The 20434-nt window shown below is 38.5% G+C and overlaps 1 long non-coding RNA gene across 1 annotated transcript in view; it reads right to left on the bottom strand.

Annotated features, from left to right (window-relative positions):
• The window catches only part of LOC135702225 (uncharacterized), a 161999-nt gene that overhangs the window by 127418 nt on the left and 14147 nt on the right, over positions 1–20434 (bottom strand). Inside the window, exon 2 of the long non-coding RNA XR_010517690.1 lies at positions 12973–14420. This is a non-coding gene — a long non-coding RNA (uncharacterized LOC135702225). The remainder of the gene's footprint in view (positions 1–12972; positions 14421–20434) is intronic.

Here is a 20434-nt window from a genome sequence, read left to right as displayed (position 1 = left end):
AATTGTTTTACAACATTCGTAATTTAACGCTCGTGTCGGAAGTGAGTCCCGAAGTAGTGCTCCACCCTACTACCTAGTAGTTTTCCAGTAGTTTTCCCTTCCTCCAGGGCCGTGTAATTTTTGTCTTTTGTTCGTTCCTGCGGGGTGGCAAACGAACAAGTACCTTAAAAGTCCGGATAGACGATAGATTACAGAAGGCAGGGCTACTGTGCGGAGGGGGAAAGTTTTCAATACAAACTTCTCACTTTTTTAGACATGCAGATAACAGGGGAAAGTTTCTCTTTCATGAAATATGCTTGCTCGAGAAAGTTTCCTTTATGCTTGAAGCTAATAGAAATGTATGCAACGTATTATCGAGTAAAGCATTGTATCGAGAAAATTTCTTGGCTAATAGTTGTACAGTGAGAAATCCTTATTCCCGGATAATTATTTCGTCCGTATTTTATTTTCGGGAAACTTGGACACCGTCAGTTCGCTGAAAAGGATAGCATATTCGGAGGAATGCGTTCAACAAAAAACCATCCGGGAATAAGGATACCCGACTGTATGTAGAAGTACATGCCTGTCCCACAGGTCTCTGTTAATAGATTAAAGGACTTCCGGATGGCAAGCAATGTGGTCTATCGGGGGAAAGGCCATTTTGCAGCTGTGAAAAATACTGTATCACAAATTTTGCTTCACATGACCAAAACCCGCACAACTTTTTTTTTTAAACTGATTTAGCACAGACCTTAGCTTATTGCGTGCTCTCAACTTAGTGTTCTAGATGCACTTCCACAGTTATTAATAGAGAGCTTTCGATGTCTGTACCATTTTTGCATTGGCATAATTGTGTGGCAAGCAAGTCCATGCCCAGGGAAGTCGAGAAATTTTCCAACCCGAAAAATTCCTAGACTGGACCGGGAATCGAACCCAGCCACCTCCAGCATGGTCTTGCTTTGTAGCTGCGCCTTTACTGAATGAGTTAAGGGAGGCCCCAACCATTTGAAGTATTACATAGAAGCTTTTTATTTAATCCATACATCTGACAGTAAGTTTTAATGAAGCAAACTCAGGACAAACGCTCCATGATTCTGAAATCAAAGATTTATCTCCGAAAACGACCTGCAGGTTCCCCAATCTTAAAACGCTCTTCAACTTAAGAGAACGTGCGGGTTATACTCAGTTCATGTTGTCCAAAACTCACACCACTCTAAGTTTTGTAGCAAAAGAATTCAATGATAAGTGGCCAGGGTCGACTTCACTAGTAATAAGCTGGGCCTGTTGCCTGTTGAAATTTTAGCCGTCGTTCTAACGTATGGAATAAGGTGGGGCAAAAGTTCCACCTTAATTGAAAAACTACAAGGGACAGCCCTATGGGGTTGTACGCACTGGTGACGTAGAACTACATGGTCTTATATAATAAATCTTATTTGCTAACTGCAGCAGGAGCTTGTGTTTTGTGTAGGAATAGGAATTTGAGCGAGGTTCTCTCTGTTTACACTCTTTAGTATGACGCGCTTGACATAGATGGCCCACAGCGACTCACGATGCTCATGTAGGCTGCAGCTGCGAACTCGCAGGCAGCCTTTTGTTGTGTACTGGAGATCACCACCACTCACCACGCGGTGATTAAATAATTCAATTGGAATTCAACTTTGAAATCTGTGTTAGGGAAATCGCTTTTCGCAGGCAATCGGTGATAATTTTAACTATCATAGCAACAGTTGCACATTCGTGCAATTTTCAATAGGGCCATTTATGTGATAAAGTCTTAATTTTAGCAGATATGAAGAATAATTCCTTTCGATTGGCGTATTAAGAATTAATATCCATCATCTCTGGATCGAAATCAGTCAACTTTCATGCCACAACCGACTTTGGGTTTTTAAAATTGCACCCCCAATGTTGCCTTAAAATACATGGTATGTTAGATTTAAACGACCGGACACCGGACAACGGATCAGCAGTTGAGGCCAGCCTTGGTACTTGCAGGCAGCTTTTTGTTGTGTACTGGAGAACACCACTTTGAATAAACACCGTTTGGTGAGACCGGATGGAATTCAACTTTGAAATCTGTGTTAGGGAAATAGCTTTTCGCAGTTTTCAATAGCTTTGAAAAATGATTAAATCTTAAAGATGCTTAGAAATATTTCTGATCGATTGATACTGATTGATGATATACTGGAGATAAGACCCGGTTTAGAGATGTCAGCAATGTTTCTAGCAGAACTCAATCATCTAATGATCAGAATTATTTTACGAATACTCATTAATGTGTAATGTTGGTTTTTCTCATTTCATGAGTTAAGCAGTTTTTCTCTAAAATGGGTAAAAGTTTCCTCATTAATGGGTATTTTCAAGTTAGCGTATATCGTACTCTCCATAAGTCGATATTTCCACATGTCTATGCCTCCTTTGGTCGATTTTTTATATGGTGCGATATGTTTAGTAGCGATGTCAATTATACAAGGTATGGCCCAACCGGCTTATTGGTATTAGTGAAATGTGGGAATGTTCAGTGGTGTTCATATTTCATCGCAGTATTTATATTTTTACACGAAACAGCTGTTTTCTGTGACGACACGTCTGTCATTCGCAGTATGGAATGTTGTGCTGCCGTGACATTGTCATTCGTTTGCTCAGCAATGTTTTCAACATTTTTGCTTCTAACACCAACAGCATGTTGTTCCAAACCTTGTATGATTGACATCGGTCTATCATCATCGAAAAATCGAACCAATAATGTTTGACAATAGGTCGTATGAATAAAAGCGTTTACTTTACTTTTCCCGTAAGACAAGCACGGGAAAGTAAAGTAAACTCTTTTTATTCATACGGCCCAATGTTCTCTACAGACGCTGTCTTGCTCGTGTAGAGCACATAAAGGATCTCGGCGTTACCTTGGACTGCAGACTCACTTTCAGAGTTCACTACAACGACATCATCTCCAGAGCTAATCGACAATTGGGCTTTATTTTCAAAATAGCCGACGAGTTCCGTGACCCGCTATACCTCAAGTCACTCTACTACTCGCTTTTGAGATCATTATTGGAGTCAAGTTTAGTTGTTTGGTGCCCTTTTCATGCTAGCTGGATCACTAGAATTGGATCCGTTCAACGCAAGTTTGTGAGATACGCTCTTCGTTTCCTCAACTGGCGTGACCCAACGAACTTGCCACCGTACGAGGAGCGTTGCCGTCTCCTGGGAATCCAACCATTAAAGGGTGTCCACGATGAAATTGCCACACTATGAAATTGCTCTAACTTTTTAACCGTTGGGTAGAATTTAATGAAAATTTGGGTGGATTTAGTTCATAGTGCATTATTTACATCCTGCAAGTTTTAAAGTCCTGTGATCAAAACTCGCGGAAATGGAGTCGAAAGAACAGCTCGTGCGTGATAAAATCTTGCGCATTCATCACGAGAACAAGGATCTCTCGCATCGTTCCATCGCTAAAACGTTGGGAATCGCGAATTCCACGGTGTCGCGAGTGATTAAGCGGTTCGAGGAACGGTTGACCACCGATCGGAAGCCCAGAAGTGAAGGAAAAAGTATTCCGTACAACACCAAAAATCACAACCGCGTAGTTGGGGCCTTCAACCGAAATCCGAACGCCTCCGTTAGGGATGTGGCTAAGAAGCTGCACCTAAGCCGAAGTTTTGTCCAGAAGGCCAAAACTAAGACTGGGCTTCGAACGTTCAAGGTACAAAAGGCCCCTAATCGCGACGAGAAGCAGAACAAGTCCGCCAAAACCCGTGCCAGGAAGTTGTACCTCAACATGCTGACGAAAGTTGAATGCTGCATCATGGACGACGAAACATATGTGAAGGCCGACTTCAAACAGATCCCCGGCAACCTGTTTTTCACGGCCAAGGATAAGTTCAGCGTTCCGGAGCATGTCCGCACTCAGAAGATGTCCAAATTTGCGAAGAAATTCCTGGTTTGGCAAGCCATCTGCACGTGCGGGAAGCGGAGTGCACCTTTCGTGACCCAGGACACGATGAACGGACAGGTGTACATAAAAGAGTGCCTCCAGAAGCGGCTGCTTCCTCTCCTGAAGGCCCACAACGTCCCAACAATCTTCTGGCCGGATTTGGCCTCATGCCACTACTCCAAGGACGTGCTGAAGTGGTATGCGGACAATAAGGTCAATTTCGTGCCGAAAATGTTCAACCCTCCCAACACTCCGGAGCTCCACCCCATCGAGAAGTACTGGGCGATTATGAAGCAGCACCTTCTTAAACGACCTAAGGTAGTGAAGACAGTCGAGGAACTGAAGAAAGTATGGGTTTACATGCAAAAAACGGTTGATTTACAGGTTGTGCAGAATCTTATGGCCGGGGTTAAGGCCAAGGTGCGGGCATTTGCGTATGGACTGTAAATAAAATACGAGTAAAATGGTAAAATGAAGTTTAATAGTTATTTCTCAATCCCTGAAAATTGGATGGCAATCGGATGAAAATTCGAATTTTGCGAATAAAATTTTGTGTGTGGCAATTTCATCGTGGACACCCTTTAGAGGTGAGACGGACGGTCGCTCAAGCTATGTTCGCTGGAAAGCTGTTTACGGGTGACATTGACTGTCCAACACTGCTGTCTCAGCTAAGTATGTATGCCCCTGAGAGGCCTCTTCGTCTTCGACTTTCTGTTTTTGGAACCCCGGCGCCGAAATTATACACAACACGAGCCAATTTGAGCAATCAGCCGGCAATTCAACAACTTCTTTTATATGTTCGACTTCAATGTATCAGCTGACGTTTTTTTAAAGAGCGCAAACTCCAAAGCTTTTCACAGCCTCTAATATTTAAATTTCAAAGAAATGTTTCGAAGTCTGGAACGCTACTGGGATAAACACGAATTAGAAGCAATAATGTTTTAAGTTGTTTAAGAAATTTTGAAATTGAAATCCGAGACAAATTTTTAAGATTTGAAGGCTGTGAGATTAATTGAAAATTAAAAACCTTGAGTCGGATTTGTCAGATTCTGAAAAAGAAAAAAATATATAATTATAGAAAATTTTCAATTCCTGGACCTTAAAATCTAAGCTAAAAGAAATTTGCAAGATTTTGAAACAAAGATTTATGTTTCGGATCTTGCAATATCAATATTGATTTTAGGAAATGTTCAAAGTGTATGGACTTGAAAAAATATTCATGATTCTAGAATTTGATGGCATTACCTTGAGTATTTCTGAAGCGGCGAACTTACAGGGAATCTAAGGAGAATTTTAAAAGAGTTCTAACTGGAAGTTAATTTTAGTTTTAAGGAGAACTTCAAGCGAATTCTATGGAATGCTTCCAAGCTAATTCTGAGGTTCTTTTGATTCCTGGTAAATGCTCAGGAGTTTTCCAAGGGGGTTCTGAGAAGGAATCCTAGGTAGCTCTGAGCTTCAATTTGGTACCATGTAGAACTCTGAGGTGAGAAGGATAGTTAAAAGATTATTTAAGCATTCCACCAGAGAAGAGGCGAACACTTAATGAATGCCAAGGAGTACTGGCTAGGAATTGTGATGAGAGTTACAGATGAATTTTAAGGAAAATTTTAAAAGAATTCTGAATAGAATTCCAAGGGAGTTCTGGATATAATTTCAGGGGAATTCTATTGAAGTTCTGAGGATATAACCAAATTAAATTGAAGGTGTATTCCAGAAGAATTGTGAAGAGATTTTCAAGGGAATTCTAAGGAGAGCCTGAAATTAATTCCATGGAGTATTCCAATGCAATACCGATGAGAATTTCATGGAAACTAATAGTGGAACTCCGTAAGCATATTATGAGGAATTCCTGAGCAAATTTTAAAAGTAATGTAAGGAATAATTCCACTGAAGTTTTGTAGTTGTTTGGACGGCAGGAGAAAAACTTCTCTATAGATGATTTTTGATTAATGCGCTCAAAGTAAAAAAAGTTATAAAACAGCAAGTTAAGTTGTAACGCTCCCTTCTGTTCCCACAAAGTAAACGATTTATGCGCCACCTTCAGAAGAAGGACCGTTACTCAGGTAGTACTGCCCGGGATGAAACTGCCTTCTCAGGGCAGGTTACACAGTTGTCCCAGAATCAGAGGTCTCACTTTTGAACCCAAACGTCGTACGGCAATCAAACAAAATTCAACCAATATTTACATCAAATCAGAAAAATACTAAAAAAAGACAACTCTATAATCTATCATAGGGGAATTGTTTAGGAAATAAGAAACTTAAACCAATCTAATTATTAATTAAAATTTTATTGCGTGACGCGAAATAAAGTGGAGAGCTACAACTAAACTAGAAGTAATTTATTATTTATTAATCGCTCGCGTAATTCAAAACGACTAAATTCATCAAGCTCAACCGATATTTGAAATTGTAAAGTTCGAATTCAGAGCTAAATTTATTTCGAATTCAAGCAAACCTAATGCCCTAAGGTGACGTCACACTTTACTGGTTTTTAGCGTTTAAATTAATCTATTACTAAAGTGTATTGTGAGTAACAAACTGTTCAGATCTGACCTTTAACTTCTTCGCATCTCCCGCGTCGGACGTCCCTCATAGTTAGGATCCCACGATACAAGATGCCAAATTCTCAATCGATAAAACCTTTCGGTTCCGTTGGTCGTCACCAACGAGTTGGCGGCTTCGGGCTCTAGCCGTAGTGGGTCTACTCACGTGTTTCGCGCGCCAGTGTATATTTCGGGGTAAATGCGTCCCCACTGTGCGTGGAGTTACCAGCCAGAATTTCGCTCGGTCGACACCTTGCGACTTATTGCCTTGCGAAAACACAGTGATACGACGAACGGAAGATATTGCACAGCCAGGGTCTGACGGATGGTGAACTGGTCGGAATTCGCAAGCAACCGCTGGCAAACGGTTCAAAATATACGTCTGTGTCTTCGCTGCACACTGGGCGAAAGAGCAAACCGAAAGCCAATCCGAAAATTCAGGCACTGCTTGAGTCCGGTACTAGCCTCCTGGGCGAACCTCCTGTACGAACCCGCACTAACCGCCCACGTTGCTTGGGCACAATTGTCCTATTCAACGCGAATTATTTATTTTATAAATTTGCTCACTAGTCGCATACTTATTAGGCTTACCTGAATTTCGTAGTTTTATAATTCACAGATATTAAACGTTCTTTACGAACACTATTTCGCTCAACAAAATTTGGTCGCTAATGTTCGACAATGTACTAAAAAAAATTTGTTAAAAACATAAAAAAATACTACTAATAAACGCGCGAAGACTTACTTCGAGTTTAATTAACCGTTTATTACTTTTTTTAAATTAACACCTTTTAACAATTTTTAAACCACTTCAAAATATCTTCGACTTATCTCTTCAAAGCACTCCACACAATTGAACAAGATGACGCCGGATAGATTGGGTACAGCCTAAATTTTACTGCGCAATTTCCTCCTATTGGTAGATTACAGAGAGATTAAACGAAGCCGTTTATTGTTTTAATAATATAATACCCAGAATCTGTTCAACTCTCTACGACGCAATTGATTTAAATTCTAAATATGGGGCATTAACTACCGGGTCAAAAAATAGGTGGCGCAGTGGTGGTTTGTGTCTTCGAGATAGCATACAACTTACAGTATATTTAAAGAAACACTTGATTAGCCAACAAAACTAACGCTTGGAATTGGTGAACGGTTAGTTAAGTTCACAGTACATTAAATAAAATCACGATGGGACTACATTGCGGTTACAAAGTTGACAGGACTAGGGTATGGAGATAAATCTTGTACCAGTACCGCACCACAAAAAGGTGATCCACCAGCGTTACTGGCTTGTTAGGGCTAGGCCCGGTAAAAAATAATTAAAAATAACACAAGAACTAAGACTGAAAAAACGCATATGTGTCGTTTGAAATTCAAATCCAAACATGTAAACCATACAAATACAAGAAATTAAGATGATTTAAAGTCAAGTCTGATTTCGAATAGCGTTTTTTTTTTCGTTTTATTCCCGGAATGGTGTTGAATTGTCCGGTTGTAATAAATTATTTAAATTAAGCATAAAACCCAATGCAATTGCTGACTAGAATAAACGGGTTTGGCCTTATATTACCTACGACAGCAGCATTTTTTCTGCGTCCTAAATCATGAACATTTGGCTATATTTTAACCATGTTGATGATTCAATCAATACTCTTTCTTTGTAGTGTTCTAAATAGTTTCCTTAGAATCATTCCTTTACAGAGGTTTTTTGCAGAATTCCCCTAACATTAACATTAGATTCTCTTTGATAATTTTCTGAAGAACACTCCAAAGATTATTGGATTTCACTCCAAGATTTTTTAAATTTTTTGATGCTTCTCCCAAGAATTTTCTGAAGCTTCCTTTCACAATTATTTCTTCTCAGAATTCTTCTGAAATGTCTTCAAAATCTGCACAAAATAGTCTCAGCTGTATACTTCTGAAAATTCAGGTGGAATTCACCATAGAATTATCTTGAAATACTTCTCCGTATGTTCTTGATATTATCCTGGGAATTTCCTTCAAACTGATATCATAACTTCATGGCAATCGTAGCCTCAAAATTCGATTCTCTTGGTATGTTTTTCCAAATTTCCTTAGAATTGTCTATAGAATCCACTTGGACTTATCTTCAAAACTTCCTTTGAATTAGGGCCCGTAATTATGGAACTATCATCATAATTCAACAGCCTCAAAGTACTTCCAAGAATTCCCTAGGAACCCTCATCAAAACTCTCTTGAAATTATTCTCAAAATTTACATGGAATATCTATTAAAATTTGACTTGATACCCTCCTCACAATCATCATGGATCAGCTTAAAATTCCACTCAGATCTTCTATAAATTTCACCTAGAGCTCTTCTCACAATCACCTAAGAATTTTGTTCACTCCAACGCAAGAGTTCTAATCATAACTCCTTGACATCCCTAGAATTCTTTCTAAATGCTCCTAATTCTTCAAAGTGATAAAATCCTGAAAAACAAACCAAGGCCTTAACAACCAGAATCCTGGAGAAAGGACAAAAAATGCTTTTTTTTTACCCGATACTCCACGTTTTTCCTATTTTACAATTCACTGGTCGTCAGCCTGATTCATGGTTACATGGATACAAACCTGATGATACTTATTACATAACATGATAATAATCTGAAAACAACCGAATCAAGGTCAGCCTTACTATTTTCCAGAAACGAATTTGCCCACTGTTAACATATTTTCACCAAGCCAGCTTAAAAATAGAACACACTATATTTTGACAGCACACAATTTTGTTTTTCTCGTTAAGTGATTCTTATGTAAAAATGTCTGCTGAAAACTTGGTTGCCATCAAAATATTAAAAAATAGAGGGCATTTCGATTAACTTGCATTTAAATTTTTCAAATGAAGAAATCGCAGAGTTGGCAACACTATAGAAAAACTACTATCACAAAATATGAATTTACGTTCAAAATTTTTCAAAAAAGTTACTCAATGTCGTTTGTATCTTTATTGGTACCAGAGATATGTAAAAATTAAAATTGGAGTTCACTAAAAAATGGCCAAAAGGATTGAAGAAGACTATAATGCCGGGGGTAGACCGATAGGCATAAAACCTTGGAGTTTTTAGTTTTAGCCTAAAATAAGAAGACCCACCACTTTTGATTCAAACCGGAGTGTGAGAGTTTCCGGAGATCCCTCCCTGGGATCCAAATTTTTTTTAAGTAGGACTACGTCTTTGTGGACTATACTGGGGTGCAAATCAAAAAAAAAAATGTGTAACGAAATAGTGTTAGCTTTTAAACGGTTATAACTTGGCCATTTATCGATGGATTTAACTTATTTTCACACCCTTTGATTCAGAATTGATATAAGAGTTGTTTGGAATAAAGATAATAGTAATTCATTACAAGTAAACTATTGAAAATCGATCAAACTTTCAGGCCACAACCAACCAATCACGTGCGCGCTTGCCATGACTATCAATAGAACAGAGAGAAACGACCGGTTGCGAGGTTATAAAAGCGTTTTTCTGTACGTTTTGCTTCAGATCGTTTGGAGATTGATGGTTGTCAAATCCTTAAACGCCGTAAACGACCGATGAGACTATCTCAAAATTGAGTAGAATTTCTATCAAAATAGTAAAAAGTGAGTACAACTATCCTCAAAAATCCGCTAGACAAAAATAAAAGAAAAATGTACGTTTTTTAAGTCATAAGTACACTAGTACACGGCCAATGAGATTCACTCAAAATTGAATCGAATTTGTCTTCATTAGTGAATGAGACAATTTTTCCTCGATTTTCTAGTAAAAACTTCTTGAATACCGTAGAACCCCGTTGAATAGCTAAAACTGCATTTAAACGGCGCGCACTTTGAAATTGTTTAAAGGGTATTCATCCCTATAGTGCCCAATGTGATGCAATTGTGAGTTGAATTCAACTCAGGTATTGAGTTACTTTTATCGGCCTGGATAATTTTTTTCTCAATTTTCGTCATTTCAAATTTGACTCACTCAGTGAGTAACACCACTTTCACGATTTTAAGTGAAAAGTTCATGGTGGTTAGAACTGGTAACCCTCCAGGGTAACCAGTTATTGAAAAAAAAAGATTATTTATTTCCTACAAAGGCGCAAAGGGTAATTCTAAATGAGTAACCAGTTCCAAATTTACCATGACATCACTGGGTTGCGGTCTTCATCATAGCTGTTCAGATGCATAAGGCTTATTGGAAGGTGAACAGTTGAGTTCATAATTCGTCTTCCAGGTGGCACTATTATATTATTTCCTTAACTTGATATCCCAAGTAACATTGCAAGTTTTATCGAGGTTTTGAAGCATGATATAAGTCTAAATCATGGTCTACAGAACCCTCATAAAACCAAAATTGTTACTTGGGATCTTGCGTAGATAAAAGGTTTCTGTCTTTGGAAAAGATTTTAAGTGCAAGAGACTTATTGGATTGTGTACATCACACTAGAGTATACTTTTTTATTTCTTATTGCAAGCATACCATTTCACTTCTTATTGCTTTAACTTGCGACTTCGACTAGATAGAAGGTAGCCGTGTTGGGAAAAGTTGTTTTGATGAATAAGACCTATTCGATGATGGACAGCTCAATTCAGAATTCACTCACCATGGTAGTGTGCAATTTGACATCATATTGCTTGCTTTAACTTGACAGTACGACTAGATAGAAGTTTGTTGTCTTCAGTTCTGTATGACAAAACCTATCGTATCTCACTCGAAAAAATCACTTAACACCAGGGTTACTTCCACTTACTTGTTACAAAAAAATGTTTTTCTGAATTATGAAAACATTAGATATTATAATAATAATTAGTACTTGTAAGTTACAAGAAGAGGTCGTGAAGAATGTGTTTGACACATACAACCTGTCAATATTGCTTTCATTGCGACACAATCAGCAATTTAACGATTCATGAGCGCTCACTCTGATTGAACGCTCACGAATCATAAGATCGCTGATTGTGACGCTCTGATAGCGAAATTGACAGGTTTTATGAGACAAACACATAATTTACACCCTCTTCTTGTTACTTAGAAGTACAACATAGCATTAAATCATCGAATGATTTCAAAATTCCGAAAAACATTGTTTTATAGCAAGTGAGTGGAAGCAACCCTGCTTAACACTAGTGCCATTTGATACTAATGGCTTTCTTAAATCGGCATCTCGACTAGATAAAAGTTTGCTATCAACACGACCTATTGTATAGTAGACAGCTTAGTTCTTAATTATCACTGAAAAGTTCGAAGGTACGTTTGATTGAGATGAATTTCGCGTCTTTTATGACTCAATCAAATGTCAAAAATGACGCTCGTATATGTCAGTCTCAGAGCACCTATACTTTAATATTTTTTTCTAAGTGTGTATGTCAATACGAAAAAAATTAATTGACGTTAAATTTATTGAATTGCAGCGTTCGATATTTGATAGATTTTTGTTTGAACACAGATAAAAGACAATCTCGAATGAGATTCAGTTTATATGTCATAATTTTGCAACATTGAAGTGTAATAATGTGGTGTAACGTACTTAAATGTATTTTATACAGATTTGTTATATGAAATGCATTTTAAAAAGCGACATACTATTGTACATGTTTGGAACCTAATTTTGAATGGAATAGGAACTGAGTTTTGAAATATGAAAATTGAATTCAATAAAGGATATTAAATGTTCCCATATTTAAATTTGATTATTTTTGAATAAATTTTTTAAATCAATCATTTTGCAATTAATAATGAAATCAAGTAATAAAACAATCTCGTAGCCCTACGCAGTGCTGAGATTTGTCATTGTCATTGACAGACTTTCGCGCGATATTGACAAAATTGTATTTCACATGGTCACTGACAGACTTGATCCTCAAAAATCCTTCGTCAAAATCTCATTCATTTTTTAATCAATGACAAAGATTCATTTGGTAACCAAAAGTGTTATTTCGTGCATTCTGTGTCACATTATTTTTTATCCAAGCAGTTCGGGATGTAGATGCTTGTTCACTTTAACGGCTCCATGTAATTGTGTTGCTCAAGTCATTAGATTTCGTTACAAATTTAGTTAATAAAACAAAATATAAACATGTTGGTCACTGACAGCATTGTCATTGACAATTGACATGGTTTGCCTTGATGATGACTGTTAACTCAAATGAGTGACCAAGGCAGAATTGTCAATATCACCGTGTATTGTCGAGATTTTGCAGCACTGGTCCTACGTCTATAATGCGGTCGTGCTTGGGACACAACCCTTAACTATTTAATATTGTGGCTTCAAGTCTCTTAAAGTAATCTGTAGATGTTATTGCTCTGTCACTTGATATGGACTGACCCATACGCTAATCATCTGCAAATTCAACTATGAGTTACCAACCCCCCCCCCCCTCCCCTGCCCAAAAACGACAAGCATGTCCGTAGCAATCCTTTGCCATAAATCAATCTTCTCAATCTGTCGACGCGTTAACCGATAAACCCATCAATCAAGCGAATGTAACCATTTAACTAGATACTAAATGGGCTCACCTTTTGCCATTCGGACAGCAACTGGACGACGATCGATGTCCGTTATGGGCAATCGTTCTGGGCCAAATCCGTCCCGTGTGATTTCCTCCCGGTCCTGGACAAATATTACATCATCTGCCTCCAGACAAATAGCTAGACACAGATACTGACAGGCGGACGAGAATCACCGTGCTTCGTCTTCTTCTTCTTCTTTTTTAGGTCACTGAAGCCTGGCACAGATACTCACTAACATTCAACGGTATGTAGTAGACATCTATTGCACTATAGCGCTAGGAGCCATCCGTAACAATAACGAACCTATAGGATGGATGATGGTTATGGCTCCATATAAACACACAATAAATCACCACCATCGGCTTCAATCGAGCGTGCACTGATTTCGATCACTGGGACTGGGATTCTATATTTTTTTTCTGGCCTACGGGCAACTTCCAACAATGGTCGGGTGAAATCTTCTATACAGCAGCAGTCACAACATTCAACCCACTGAGCGATATCATTCGTTACACAGGCCACCTTTTTCCACCTGCTCTATGATAGTGTGATTCTTCTTTGTTCATCAATTTTTTTTTAGATATTTTTCACCGGATTTTGTTCAAATCTCTGGCCTGGATGAAGGTGTTGATGGAGATTGTCAACCCTCACGGATATACTTCGTTTGATTGGAAAAGTATAAACGGGATTATGGAGTTCTCAGGTTTTAATTTAAGATTAAATGGCATTCAGTGAAATGACACAAATGCTGTTAAATGTCCTTGGATGCTACAATTTATTACCTACCAAGACGGAATTGGTGATGCAAATGATAGCATTCAGTACCCAATATCCGGTCGTTATTAAACTTTTTCAGGTTCTTGAATTTCCAAACTCCTTTCCCATTCAGCTGTCTGCCATCACCTTCACTACCGAGAGCCAACGTCCGGTACGTTTCAATCAACTATTCGTATTTTTCTTGCATTTCCAATCGCTCCTTTCCCGTATGCCTGAAGGGCAATAATGGTGATCAATTTCCGTTTTTGTATTATTCTCGATATATATTCAATATTTTCACTGCTACGTCTGCCACTTTCTTCGCTCAAAAGCAATCAATTTTCACAAATATTATTCTTCGGTGAACTTTTCCTTGCGGCAGCTTCGATTCTCCACTTTGATGCCAACCTAACCATCAGCATTGACTCGACGATCGTCGACAGTCACGAAATCCACTTGATGACAGCAAAAGATCAGTAGGTAGCAGCGGTCGGGAACTTGTGAAAACAGAAATCTCCTGAAATATTCACTTTTGCACTCTTTTGATCCATTTGCTCTGGTTGTATTTTTTTTTTGTTTCTTCAAATTTGGTAGTTTGGTGTGTAACTTTCCCACCGTGTCGTTGCATTTACTTCAAAAAGTGCAAATGAGCCAGAGGTTGCACTTCGCGGAACTTCAATTACAGTTCAGTGTCGATGCTGCACGGAGGAGGGGAAGAAAGAAGAGAAACAGCATGGAATGGGTTGTTGTAGAATTGCGATTGCGAAATTAAATATTCTCTCTGCCTAGCACAGCGTGGCACGGCGAAAAGCACAGCGAGTGTCCGAGAGCAATTGATTAATATTTTAATATTTCTTGTGTTATTGCTCGATTTCGTATTCATGAAGCGTGCTACTGTTGCCGTGCTGCTGCAGCTACTTTTTGCTACTACTATAGAGCGCAAGAAGAGGATACTTTGTCTTTTGTACTAGGTTGTTGGCTGCCTGGTTGGATGTTTGGTGTCAAAATAGGGTGGAAATTGGGCAAAAGGAAATAAGGGTCAGTTGTGAATTCTGTAGTATTCAAATTGAATTTTTAATTTTGGTTACGCTTGTGAAAGCTAATTAATATATTCTTCATTGGGTGACCAGAGAGAATTTTATTTTAGGAACATAAGAAAAGGAATAGAGACTGCAAATCGGGTGCAAAAAAGAGCTTCGATCTGACAGAAGCTGACCGGTACCTATCATAGTAGCTATGTTTATAGTCTGGCAAATATAACTTTGTTCTATCCAAAATCAGAACCAATTCAATATATTGTAGACCAACAATTAAAAAGGTATTATCAACTTTTATTAACAAAACATTGATAGTTCATTCCTCGCCGACCAAACGTAAATTAACAGCAACATCGGATAGGGGAAACATTCCCTAATAGTACGTACAGAGTTATAACATGTTATAACGGTTGTCAAATAGTTGCAACAACGACGCCGGTGGTGTAGTGGTAAGCGTGATTACCTCTCACCCCAGCAGGCCTGGGTTCAATCCCAGTCGGCGCCACCGGGATGTTCTGAGGCATAACATCTCTGATCACGACGAAGTAAAGCCGTTGGTCCTCTGTTCATGAGTTGATGGGTCGATAGGTAGGGTCCAGGTGTGGGAGTTGCCTCCCTGGCGTCGGTAGCATTGGTGCTCAGCACGAAAAACAAGATCGACGGAAAACAAATCAAAGAAAAAAAAAATAGTTGCAACACAGAAACCGCCCTCAAGATAGCGCTATAACATGTTATAACTCTGTAGTCTGAACAAGGCATAACCCGATTATGGTGTTGGTTTGCGTAGACGAGCCTTGAGTCATGGGAAAAGGGTTGCTCTTTATAGCGACAATATTACCTATACATTAATATTAACAAAACCGCCAAGCAGCCGGTTTCATCAGAGGAGTTGATCAAGTTTGCCCACCGGATCAATGCATCGAATTGGGCAAATCAAATCTGAACGAATTAGCCTCAACATCAATCTTATGAGTTGATTGAGCATCCGTCTGGGGAACTAATCGTGAATTTACGGGCGTTCAAGGAGGCCTCGCAAGACGACGTATAGGTGATGTCCACAGTTCCAGCTCCAGTGGGTGAAATATGAACAGTTTCGATGAAGCTAAATAGAACATGGTAAACGTGTTTCACGAAGATAGCTTCTTTAGGTACACTGACCCCACAATTATGCATGATCAGCTAAAAATAATTATGGATCTGTCAGTCTAGCGTGTTAATCAAATGGAGGTGATCCACAATTGTTGGGGTTGACATAAAGGATGACACGTAAAAAAACATGTCATGTAAAATTAAGTGCTCCCAGACTGAAAAGTTCGAAATTACGTTTGATTGAATTGAATTTAGCGTCTATTATGACTTAATTTTATGTCAACATTGACGCTCGCATATGTCAGTCTCAGAGCACCTAAATTTACATCAATTTTTCTTAGAGTGTAGATTTAACATCAATAAAAACTTTAAGAGAAGTTCAGAGATATATTTTGGGAGGACTTCTTAGCAGTTCTAGATGAACTTCAGGAAAGTTAAAAAAAATTTGGAAAGGAGCGGGGGACTAAAGATATGTTCCGGAACTGCATTATCTGACAGCTTTTGGACAATAGTAAGGGAACTTAACAGACCTCCGAAAGGAATTGAGAGGTGTTGTGAGGAAAGTTCCGAGGGAACTGCTTAAAAATTCCAGCAATTTTTAAGAAAACTGCTCAAAACTTCCCAGCATTTCACGAAGAAGTTCCAAGAAGTTTCCTTGGAACTGCCCATAAATTCCATTTCAGCTTCCCAGAAGTTGAAACTTCCCAAAAAATGTTTTAGGGTTCTCTAAAGTAAAATTCCTCGAAACTTCAATGCACTTCCCGGAAGTTCATGGAAGGATCAGATTCTTGAAAGTTCCGTTAGTTTCTCGAAGAACTTCTCTGAAGTCCCTTGAAATTCACTAAGGTTCTGTAAATTGCTCTGAAAATACCTTAGCTTCACTGAAATTTTGTAAACATCTCTAAAGAACCCTGAGCTTCTTTGAAGATCCTTAATCGTGTTTAAAGTTCCTTAAGCTTCAATCGTTTTTTTGTGAAATTCCCTGCAATTCCATGAACTGCTCTGAATTTTCGTAAACGGCTCGGAAGTTTTGTTTGCGTATCGGAAGTTCCTTAAACTTGTCGGAATTTCCGAGATTTTGTCGGAAAAGCAGTGAGCTTGTTGGAGGTTTCGTGAGAGAGAACTTCCGATAAGAAATTCAGTGAACTTCTAACGAGAAGCTTAAAGAAATTCCGAGGACAACTTCAAAGAACTTCCGACGAAAAAATCAGGGAACTTTCGACGTGAAGTTCTGAGAATTTCTAACGAGAAGTGTTCAGAGAACTTTTGACGAAAAGTTCAGAGAACTTCCGACGAGATGTTCATAGAATATCCAACAAGAAGTTCAGAGAACTTCCGAGCAGAATTTCAGAGAACTTCTGAAGATAAGTTCAGAGAAATTCCGAGGAGAAGTTCAGAGAACTTCCGAGGAGAAGTTCAGTGAGCTTCTTACGGAAAATTTTAAGAACTTCCAAAAAGAAATTCAGAGAATTTCTGATCAAAAAAAAATTCAAAGAATTCCCAAGTAGAGGTTCAGAGTACTTCCGAGGAGCAGAGCAGAGATCCAAAGGGAAGTCCAAAGAAGTTCCGAGAGGAAGCTCCGAACACTTCCGAAGTGAATCTCAGAGAAGGTCTCGAAACATCTAGTCGAAAGTTCTCTGAACCTATTCTTTTTTCTCTGGTTCGTTTACTTGGAAGGCTCAATCACGGTAGCTTCACGAAGCCGATAATTCATTGTTCATTGGTTTTAACAAAATTCACTTATTTCTATGCCTAGTAGGAGTTGGGCCGAATACTCGCGGCTTACCCGACGTTAGAGGGGTATATTGTTGAAGAATAGGATCAGAGGAGGAGCATGGGGGTGGGGTTTCGTTGTCTCATCAGAGTGTTATCGGCAGTATGGACGGTAGTGCGGTTCTAGATTCGGAACCTCTCCTTGAAAATTCTTTGATCTTTTCATCGGAAGTTCTCTGAACTTCTCGTCAGTAGTTCTATGAAACTCTCGTCGGAACATGTCGAAAGTTCCGTAAATTTGTCAGAAGTTTCGTGCACTTTTTAGACGATTCTTGAAGTTCTTAGAACTTCCGAGCAGAAGTTCAGATAACATCCCACTATAAATACATAGAACTTCAGAGACCGACGAGATGTTCAGAGAACTTCTGAGGATAGGTTCAAAGATTTTCCGACGAGAAATTCAGAGAAATTCCGAGGAGAAGTTCAGCCACTTTTGACAAAAAAATCCAAAGAGAAATATCAAAAAATTTCAAAAGAACTTCCGACGATAAGTTTTGAGAACTACCTAAGAGTGGTGTTTTATTTTCTTTGAACATTGTTAAGCAGTCATCAGAGCTGTTTTTCCAGTAATACGATACAGAGTCTACACATGGCACAATCACTTCAAATTTTCTAGAGCTCAAGTCTAAGATATTATTGCGACTTTGTGCTTTAAATTTGCTTTACCATATTTACTACACTGCAGCAAACGTTGTGAGGCATATTTCATCATTTAGTTTAGGTTTTCAGGTGGCTAATATTTATGTTCAGGAATATTCGAAGCGATAATGATCACCTTCAGAAAAAGGTTTCCAGACGTTTCACCTTCCCAAAAACCAAAACGATTTTTTTTTCTGGTCCAATAATTGAAAACGGCCTATCAGCCTTTGTAAACAAAAATTTGTAAGTCATTTTGGTGGCCATGGGATGCCTATGATTTGCGAGGAAAGGACTTTTGTTTACAAAAGCTGATAACAACGTTTGTTAGAGCAGTTTTGCCAGCGAGCAGAATACACGCTCACATAGACGCTCTCTACTAGACGATAGAGAATGGCTTTCGAAGTTTAATCCCAAATTCGGTAAGCACCAAGAGGGGTATTCAAATTTAATCTGTTTTTTTTTAATCTGGGTTAAATCGCATATTCTCCTCGATGGAGCTTACCACTATTAAAGAAGCAATTCGGGCCTACTTTTGCTATTTATCAACGCTGTTGTCAGTGGATTGCCGATTGCCGGCTTTTCTAACCTCGGGGTCTATTATCACCGTCACTTCACGTGAATGTCATTTGGGTTACTTTTTTATCTCTTGGAAATGAGTTACGTGACTGATGGTTATGAGCGTCACTTTTCTATAACTTGTTTTTTTTTTCAATTGGTAGTAAATTTTGAGAACTATCCCTCGACACATTTTATTCAAGAAATAATCCCATTAAGTTCAAAGTGTTTTTATGTTACTTCATACGCGAAGTTAGCGATTTTCAGAGTTCGTTGGAAATGCTATCATGAAGCTTTAGTGTGCGTATGAAGTAACATAAAAACACTTTGAATGTAACAACTCAAGGCGGGAGTAGCCGTCAACAATGCTGATGATGGTACAGCACGCAACAACCACCCTACTGCTTTCTCTCTGAGATGATCACGTTGGTCATGACGAGAGGAGCAACACAATAGTTGGGTAAAGAAGAACTGCATTATAACACACCATCGACTGGAAATGCTCTCGCAACGTGGGGCTTTAGGTAGTGATGAAACCGTCGCTAGAACTATTCCACAGTCGCAGTCAGTTTATGAGCAAAAGAGGGACGCACATTTTTTGCCTGTAGACTTGGAGACATACTTCAAGTCTCCGCGTACATCGTACGGGTTAGGCAAAAGATGTGCGTCTATCTTTAAAAACTGTCGCATTAATGGCCCTTCGCTCATTTTCAACTTCTATAGAATTTTCATACTGCCGTACTCTAACGGAACTATCCACCTACTCTCTTCTAAAAGATCATTCTCTAGCTAATAAATTATCACACTAAAGCTTCATGTTAGCATTTCCAACCAACTCCATTAAGGTATTTTGATCAATAAATTATTTTATAATGGGGAAATCGACTAAGGGGTCATGCTCAAATTATGAAAGGGATTGAAGGGGAAGGGGGCTCTCCATATTCCTTAAAGTTTCTTATAATAGGGAAGATGGGGTTGACATTTGCTTTTAAGGATAATGGATAGAAGAAAATAATGTGATCTTTACCGCTTCACGCCAAGCTGAACATAAATACATTAATTGAGTATACGATAAATTAAAAAAAAAATCCATTGTATTGACAATTCAGAAATCTTACTAATATTTTTGAGGGGTGAGGACGAGAGGTGGGTTAACTTAAAATCTAACGTTGTCTTAAGTACAAGGAGGCGGGATATGATAGTCACTCAAAAATTTATCACTTTATTAAATAGTCTAACTCAGTGGTTCTGAAACTTTTGTAGACCCAACAATATTCAATACAGATTTTTATGGCCTCAATGATCTTAAATACTGCTCAAATGGCTATGAAATACCAACAATTAAACCATGCTTGCCAAAAAAACAATTGCATGATTGCATGAAACCCAAGCACAAAATAATAATGAAATGGCCTCTAATCTCCAAAATAGCCCAAAAATTCAAAAATTGCTTTAAAACAACCAAATTGCGCTCAATTGCCATTAAATGACATTGTAGAAATACCAAAAAGTATCAAAACAAACCTTTGAAAAGCGCCTGAAACGATGAAATGGTAAGAAAAAAACGATTTCGGGTCAACTTTCAACGCCAAAAGGATCATAAAAGCGCAAATAAACGC

The sequence above is a fragment of the Ochlerotatus camptorhynchus genome, unplaced genomic scaffold, assembly GCF_037179485.1.
Source record: "Ochlerotatus camptorhynchus isolate MF236.1 unplaced genomic scaffold, CSIRO-AGI_Acam_v1.1 ptg000188l, whole genome shotgun sequence".
Classification (NCBI taxonomy): domain Eukaryota; kingdom Metazoa; phylum Arthropoda; class Insecta; order Diptera; family Culicidae; genus Ochlerotatus; species Ochlerotatus camptorhynchus.
Note: the sequence above shows the minus strand (reverse complement) of the source record. Positions and strands in the feature narration are given on the sequence as shown.